General features: G+C 44.8%; 2 long non-coding RNA genes across 2 annotated transcripts in view; one reads left to right on the top strand and one right to left on the bottom strand.

Annotated features, from left to right (window-relative positions):
• The window catches only part of LOC110398236, a 109,761-nt gene that overhangs the window by 66,400 nt on the left and 34,649 nt on the right, over positions 1-8,712 (bottom strand). The gene's annotated exons all lie outside the window — the stretch shown is intronic.
• Positions 347-5,316, top strand: LOC110398234. Its single transcript, XR_002438274.1, has 3 exons — positions 347-1,739; positions 1,987-2,074; positions 5,222-5,316. It is a non-coding gene; the product is annotated as an uncharacterized LOC110398234 (long non-coding RNA).

Genomic DNA, 8,712 nt, shown 5'->3' with positions numbered 1-8,712 from the left:
CATGGGAATTAAGGAGATTCTAATTAAAGCGATGTTTTGATCTCCCAGTTTCTTGTGATCAAACCAATGGAAGGACTCCCATAGCAATAAGCAGGTTCATTTTAATATCTGCAGTATGAAACCAGGAAGCCTAAGACCAAACTCAGTATGTTAGACTATCCTCTAGAGCTTTTATCAAGCTGTAATACTTAACTTGTACTATAAAAACACCCCAAGCACAGGGTGTCAAGAATTTGCATAACCTTGCTACAGACCTAGTCATGCCAGCACTCAGACAGAAAGTTCAATTTATTGCTCAGCTGTTGCTTGCTGCTCACCTGTTAACACTTTGCTGTAGCAAAACCTACAGCTGCAGTGTATCACCATTAGCCTCCAGACGGAGACTCTCCCACTTCTCATTGGCTGTGGCTGATTGCCTTATTAGAAGGGCTGTGCCTACAGACGGTATAAAAAGGCAGGTCAAGGCTGGGTAGGTGCTGTGTGGGGTCCTGGGGATGTGGATGTCCTGTTGACAATGGTTGTGCCTCTGTGTAATTGCTGTCTTTCCCTTTATGAGCATCAGGTATGTTATGATAGATGTGGTGTACGTGTGGGTTACTGTCAAACTTAGCAGGACTATTTTGTCTCCTTTAGATATTATTTCTAGCCATTCTGACTGGGGCCAGGCTCTTTGCAGTGGAGAGCAGTGACAAGGTAAGTGGTGACAGGCAAAAGCTCAAAGGTAGGAAGCTGTATATGAACTTCTGCAAGGACTTGTTTCCTAGGAGGACAATAGACCACTGGAACAGGCTGCTCAAAAAGGTCATGGAGTTTTTTTCTCAAGAGCTATTCAAAACAAGCCTGGATGTTTTTCCTGGGTGATCTGCCGCAGGGATCCTGCTTTACAAGGTAAGTTGAACTTGATCTCTAGAGGTCCTCTCCAACCACCATGATTGTACCTGGGAGGAGGATATGTTGGTGACTTGCATTCCTCCCTAGCTGGGGAGGTTAGCAAGTGATAAGGTGTGGGTTACAATTTGTTCTAGTGGCTTTTGTTTGGGGTGACTTTCAGGGTTTTCATGAGACTTGGGAAGAAATGGGGTGGCTACTGTTGATGGGGAGGGTACGTATTTTGTGTGGTTAGACTTCACTGTGGTTGCATGGTTTACTTTCCTGAGATGGACTTGTCTGTACTGGCCTGATGGGGATTACTTGCTGCACTGGAGCTGGTGTAGGGATTGCCTTGAGAGGTGCTTGGGACTGTTCAGGGGTTTCTGAGAATACTGAACTGTGGAATACTGTTTTTTTGAGAGCTAGAGAAACCCCTGAAGTTCTTTCCTTCCTGGGAGATACTTGAAGAAGAGCATGGCCATTGTCTATCAGTATTCCTGGTCGACTGGAGACTTGCCAACGTGACTCCTATCCACAAGAAGGGTGGTAAGGAGGATCTGGGGAACTACAGGCCTGTCAGTCTGACCTCGGTGCCAGGGAAGGTTATGGAGTAGATTGTCTTGAGAAAGCTCACACGGCATGTGTGACACAACCAGGGGATCAGGCCTAGCTAGCATGGGTTTGTGAAGGGCGGGTCTTGCTTGACCAACCTAATCTCCTTCTACAATCTAATGACCCATCTGGTGGATGAGGGGAAGGCTGTTGATGTGATCTACCTTGACTTCAGCAAAGCTTTCAACGCTGTCTCCCATGGTACTCTCCTGGAGAAGTTGGCAGCCCGTGGCTTGGACACTTACACTTTTTGCTGGGTAAGGAGCTGGCTGGAGGGCTGGGCCCAGAGAGTGGCGAATGGAGTTAAATCCAGCTGGTGACCAGTCATGGGTGGTGTTCTAATGATTAACTATTTTATTATCTATGGTTCCAATTACTGCGAAGCAGACATGTGATTGCTAATTGTGATTTCTCAGAATTGTTTATCTTCATAGCAGAACACAGCCCATAAAGCCAGTTGTTGTAACAGATTACAATTGCTAACAGATTACTTCTGTATTTCAGGTTTCTTTTTGCAGGTAGGAGCCATAACAAAAACCTTACCTGACATCTGGGCAAATGCAGATAAGGAAGAATGAGGTATGGTTTGAGGGTAAGTTTTGAATTAGTCAGCTGCACTGTATGTTTTGGCGTGTGTGGGCTACAGAAGTGAAGGTAAGGGAGCATCTGTGATGTAATGTATAGCTAGTAGAAGTGTGATAAGAATTTGGGTTACGAGGCAGATCTGCAACGGGGATCCAAAATATCATCAGACAGATATTTGAGGTGGGGGGGATTGTTTAGGGAGTTAGGGTTCTTTTTAGTAGGGGGTAGGACTTCAGGATGCTGGGATGTGCTGGAGTCCACAGAATACCAGGGATTGGAAGGAGGGCCCTGTGGAGACCCAGCTCCCTAACTAAAGCGGGTATCTTACAGTAGATTGCAGAGGAAAGTGTCAGGGTGGCTCTTGAATCTCTCTAGAGGAGACTCCACCTCTCTGGGCAGCTTGTTAAAGCACTCTGTCACCCTCAAAGAAGCTCTTCCTTATGTTTGTATGGCACTTTCTGTGTTACAGTTCTCCCTGTTGCCCTTTGTCCTGTCTCTGAAAAGAGCCCGGTCCCATCCACTTGGCTCCCATACTTTAGGCTGTATAAACAGTGATAAGATCCCTTCTCAGTATTCTCTTCTCCAGGCTGAACGCTCTCAGTGTCAACAGTTTACGGGCATTTGGCTCGGTTCCATGACGAATGGGACAGGGGACCCACAGACCCACGCCCGGGAAAAGGGAAAAAAAGGGTAAGGAGATAGGCCTGAGAGCAAAGAAACAGCGGCAACAAGCTGAGGAGAAACAAACTAATTTACTAAATAAGATATCGGAATGCAAAACAACACACTATAATACAATATAATTGCAAATTTAAGCTGATAAATCCAGTACAGAGAGGAAGAATGTCCCAAAATCAAGGTAGGCCTTACTCTCTTACCAACGATAAGACAGCTGGGGAGCGAGGTGCTGCCAGGACAAGAGACCGGTGGAAACAGAAGGGACCAAGGTCTCGATCTGCAAGTTTTTATCTTTTCCCTCTGGCTGGAAATGGTAACAGAGGAGCAAAGTACCTGGGGAATGTAGTAGTCCTTCTCTTCTGATAACCAGGTACATACACTACGTGATGTTATGATGTGAAATAACAACAACCGAAAATCACAAAACCATGACACTCAGGCCACAGAGCACACTGCTGCCTCATGGCCAACACGTTGTCCACCAGGACACCCGGGTCCTTACTGGCAGAGCTCCCCTCTAGCAGGTCAGCCCCTAACCTATACTGATTGGTGCAGTTATTCCTCTCCAGGTGCAGGGCCCTGCAGTTTAAACTTTTTGAAGCTTCAAGTCTCATGGGATGGCAGTGCAGCCTTCTGATATGTCAGCCACTCCTCCCAGCTTTTACTGTCATCATACTTGCTGGGGATGCATTCTATCCCTTTCTCCAGGTCACTGATGAAGGTCTTGAACAGGATGGGGCTCAGTATTGACCCTGGAGAACACAACTAGTTACAGGCCTCTGAGAGGCTCTGCTGTTGATCATGACTGTCTGAGCTCTGCCAGTCAGCTGCTTCTCAATCCATGTCACTGTCCCCTCATCAATCCCACAATGAGTAAGCTTCACTACAAAGATGCTGTGGGAGACAACATCTAATGCCTTGCTGAAGTCAATGCAGACAGCATCCGCTGTTCGCTACTCTGGATCCTAGAATGCTTCAATTTGAAAGAGATCTCTGAAGGCCATCTAGTCCAACTCCCCTGTGATGAACACGGACACTACAGTCAGATCAGGTTGCCTAGGGCCATATCCAGCCTTGCCTTAGATGTCTCCAGGGATGTGGCATCAAGCACAACACTAGGTAACCTGTTCCAGTGCCTCCCTGCCAGCACTGTAAAAGATGCTTTTTTTCCTTAAACCTTACCTAAATCTACCCTCCCTGAACTTGGTTAACTACTTTGCTTCTAATTGCTTGGAGATGGCATTCAGAACAAGTTGTTCCATCACCTTTCCAGGGACGGAGGTGTAGCTGACTGGACTGTAGTTGCCTGCATCCTCCTTGTGTTTCCTGATGACTGGAGTGAATTGCTTATCCTCCAGTCTTCAGGCATCTCTCCCTTTCTCCAGAGCTTTCAAATGAGTGGTTTGGCAATCACTTCTATCTTCCCTCAGCATTCATGGGTGCATCTCACTGGGGCCCATGCATTTGTGTGCATGGTGGTATTTCTTGTTTTGCTAGATGTTCTCAGATCAGATCCTCATTGAATAAGAGGAATTCCTTGTTTCCTCAGATTCTCTCTCGCTTCCAGAGTCTGGGTTTTCTGATGGGCAGTCCCAGCTGTAAAGACTACAGCGAAGTAGATGTGCAGCATCCCCTGTGTCATGGTTTTGTGATTTTCGGTTATTGCTATTCCACACCATAACATCATGTAGTGTATGTACCTGGTTCTCAGGAGAGAAGGACTACTACAGTCCCCACGACACTTTCCTTCTGTTACCATTTTCCAGCCGGAGGGAAAAGATAAAAGCTCGCAGTATAAAAACTTGCAGATCACGAGACCTCGTCCCTTTTTTCCGTCGTCTCTCGTCTTGGCAGCACCTCGCTCTCCAGCCGTCTTATCGTCGGTAGTACAGTAAGGCCTACCTTGATTCTGGGACATTATCTCTCTCTCTCTATTGGATTTATCAGCTTCAATTGTAATTATATTGTATTATAGTGTGTTGTTTTGCATTCCGATATCTGATTTAGTGAATAAGTTTGTTCCTCCTCAGCTTGTTGCCGCTCTTCTTTGTTTTCAGGGCCATCTCCTTACCCTTGTCCCCTTTTTGCTTTTCCCAGGGCGTGGGCCCGTGGATCCCCTGTCCCCTTCGTCACGGAACCGGGCCAAACACCCGTAAACCATTGACACCCTGTTACCAAGGTATCCTCTTCAAGCAGTGGACTCGCATCTTTTCCTTTGTGGTCTTTTTGCTGTTGAGATACCAAGGAAAAAAACAACTTTTCCTTGTTGTCCTAGACTTCCTTCACCAGATTTAATTCCAAGTGTGCCTTAGCCTTCTTTGTTGCCTCCCTGCAGGCTCTGACAGTATTCCTGTATTCCTTCCAAGCAACCAGACCCTTTATCTGCATTGGAGATTGTCTTCTTTGCTTTGAATGCATGTATGAGCGCCTTGTTCATCCATTAAAGTCTCCTACCATTTTTGTTTCATCTCTAAAGGATGCACTGATCTTGAGCTTGGAAGAAGTGACACTTAAACTCTGACCAGTTCTCTCGGACCAGTTATCCTTCCAACACTCTAGCCCAAGGGATACCTCCAGGTACGTCCTAGAAGTCTAATGTTGAAATCTTATTTTCTTGCTTCTTCCACACAAGATTCCGAACTTGACTATCTATCTCACAGCTGCTGCATCTCAGGCTGCCCCCAACCTTCACATTTCCCAACCACCTGCATAAAAAAGATAACATCAATCTACTGCAGGAACCTTCTGGACTGTGTGTCTGATGGTGTTGCTTTACAAACAAATAATGGAGTAATGGAAGTTCCTCATGAGATTAAATGCCAATATTTCTATGTGTTGATAAGACAGTTAAAACTGATAGGGAAGAAAGCAATCCTAAGTAGGTGGAGATAAGTGAATTTTCTTGTTAGGATATATCAGTGAGTTGGGGGGCAACTTGTTTTGTCCTTAGTTTAGTAGGTTTGTGGAGCTGAATCAGTCTATTAGGGGATTGAAGAAACTTAATGAAGAGAAGCGTTTTATGAGGGTATTTTGTTTTGGGGCTGTTCACGGTATGTGTCGTGTTTGGAGAGTTTAAACGCTAGGATAACGCCAAGGATTGTGATGACAATAGCAACAGTTTTTTGTGATTATGAGAACAGTTACTTGGGGAGTTCTCACTGGCATGATGTAGGATGTAATGATCAGTCCTGCTGTGACATCGAGTAGAGCGAGTTGTGTAATGGGGCGGGTGGCTGATTTCATTTACTGGGGGTAATTGTAGGGGCACGGCAGAGCTCTGCTTGGACTAAATAGGTCAGGAATAGGCTGTAAGTATTCAGTGGAAGACACAATCATGCCCTTCAAAAGTAATGGCACACCATGGTAGCTTTGGAGATGAGCTGAATTAGAAGGTGGCCTAGGTGCTGGGACATGGGCTGTTAGGTGGATGCCTAGTGCCAGCAGGTCAATGTATGTAGCCTAATGAAGTAGGCTGGTTGTCCCAGTTACCATTAGGGTGGGGATTAGTGGCACGGAAACAAGTGGCCTAAGGAGGCTATGGGTTGGTTTCATAGGCATGTTAGCAGAGTGGCCAGCCCTAGTGGGATGGCTAGAGCTAGGCTTACTGATGCCTTTACCCCAGCTGCCCAAGTGTATGGGAGTAGATCTAGCAAGATGATGATACAGAGGAATACCGTATGATGTTAGTATGAATGCTCTCTTACAGCTGGTTTTGTCTACTGGAATTAAGAGTTTTGTGATAAGGTAAAAAAATTGGTAGCTGGAGGGTTGATAGACATTGGCTTATGCATAGGTTATCTAGTGATGAGAGTAAAAGAAGAGGGAATAGGAATTCCATTACTCATCCTCTGCCTCCTAATAGGTGTGGGCTTGAAAACTGGTTGGGAGAGCTTAAGTTCATGATCAGATTCATGGGGTAGTTTCGGGGTTTTATTTGATGAGAGGTTTTGCAGAAGTGAATGAAAATAATGGTTGGATAAACACCGAGAAGCTGAGTTACATTAGAAGTACGATGATAAACTATATGTTAGGTTCAGTAGGGGTATGTCATTGAGGAGGGAGCGGCATTCTCACATATGTTACATGTCTAGTGCTAGTTAATAACATGTAACAATGACAGCAACGAGGATCAGGCTTCAAAGTGTTTGACAGGGGTAGATTCAATCAACTATGGTAAGCATGTAGGTGCAATTAATCCCACAAATTTACATGTTGTTTTTCTTTTTAAAAAGTAGTGGGTGGTAACAGGAGGCTTGTTTTAGTTAACCTGGGAATGTGTTTTCTTTTTCACCCCCAAGGTTGTTCATGGCTCAGAAGTGAAGAACATATCCAACAGTGACAATCGCTCAAATGGGTGTTCCACGGGCATGACAATGCAGTGGTCCAATTCCAGTACTCCAAAGGGTTTTTCGGAGCAGGTCAGTTCTTGGAATTATGTAGGAATCAAACGGTAAGGTTTTTCAAATCGGTCTGCTCATGAGATTGATACCTTGGCTCAATTTCTTTCAGGGTGAAGTCTACTGCATCAGTCTCATCAGTCACGTAACAGATCTGCAGGGTCCGGAGAGGGGACAGGATTAATATGATGGCCATGTGGATGGTTCAGATGAGTTCAACTCCTTGGACGTGAGTGTTTGCTTTATTCTATGAACATGAGAGCAAGACTTACAGTATTAAGCAGCAGGTGACTAGTGCAACTATCAGAGCATAGTTCTGAAACTTCAGGAGTTGGTCTGTAAAAGGGGATGAACTGTCTTAATACTAACATCTCATGTGGCCCATCACTCCCTGTGACTTCACCTTGACTAGAATGTGTAGCTGTTATTCTAATGCCTTAAAGAAGCATTAAGTAGTTTGTTGTTGACAATCCAAAGAGGAAAAAAACCCCCAGCCTTGCTTTCCACTTCAGATGCTGATTGAGTAATTTGAAAACAGCTTTCCAGATAGCTTGAGTGTATTGGTGATGGTGCTCGGTCACAAAAAATAGATGAAAAGCAAATGCTAAAATAGAATATGTAAAAAGACAATCAAGTGGAACTGAAACGTAGTGGAACTCTCTTGTACTAGAGTAGAAGACATCTTAGAAGCCCTCAATGAATGCTTGGACATGAGTGATAGCGTCAATTTGTGGCAGTCTGTACAACTGAAGAATGATTTGGAGAGATGAAATAGAAGATAAGGAACCACCACGATGAAAAGAACTATGAAGAAAATCCTGAACTTTGTAAGAGTGGCAACCACTGGGAGTGAATGAGAGCGATGCACGGATTCAGCACAAACAAGGTAAGACTTGAAAAATACCATGATACTTAAGTAGTGAATGTAAATATGCAACTAATGCTATAATGGTAATACCTCAGTACTGTGGGGGGGGGGGGGGGGGGTAGAACGTGAACTGTCTTGCCAACAGCATGATGCTGTCTTGCCCAGGGACAGGACAGCAGAGGAGCAGTCTGATAAAGAGGAGCTGAACATAAAAGGGTGTACAAATGAGATGTAGAAGTGAATTGCTCCAGAAGAAAAAATAGTGAACATGGGTATGAACAGATAATTGATAAATATGGTAGAAGAGAAAAAGCTGGAGAAAAGGGAAGTGGGGAGCGGGGTGATGTGTGCCACTAGTGATAACAGGGTGCTTTCTTCATCAGGTATGATATGTGCAGCAAGAAGTTGAAAACAAACTGTTTCTGAAAAGCTATAGCTAATGGTGATGAAGATGAAGAAAGGGTGGAAAAAAACATAGATTAAACGGAGTTGTAGTAAAATGATATACTGAATGAAATGGGGAAATAAAGAAAAGGGTTGCCATGGGGGGATTACCAGGTGGAAGAATACAAAACGGGATGAAGAACAGAAGATAAATGTCAAAGGTAAGGCACAAGGCACAAGGCACAAGGCACAAGGCACAAGGCACAAGGCACAAGGCACAAGGCACAAGGCACAAGGCACAAGGCACAAGGCACAAGG

This window comes from Numida meleagris, chromosome 4 (genome assembly GCF_002078875.1).
Source record: "Numida meleagris isolate 19003 breed g44 Domestic line chromosome 4, NumMel1.0, whole genome shotgun sequence".
Classification (NCBI taxonomy): Eukaryota; Metazoa; Chordata; class Aves; order Galliformes; family Numididae; genus Numida; species Numida meleagris.
The sequence above is the reverse complement of the archived record's forward strand: the minus strand, read 5'-3'. Positions and strand labels throughout refer to the sequence as shown.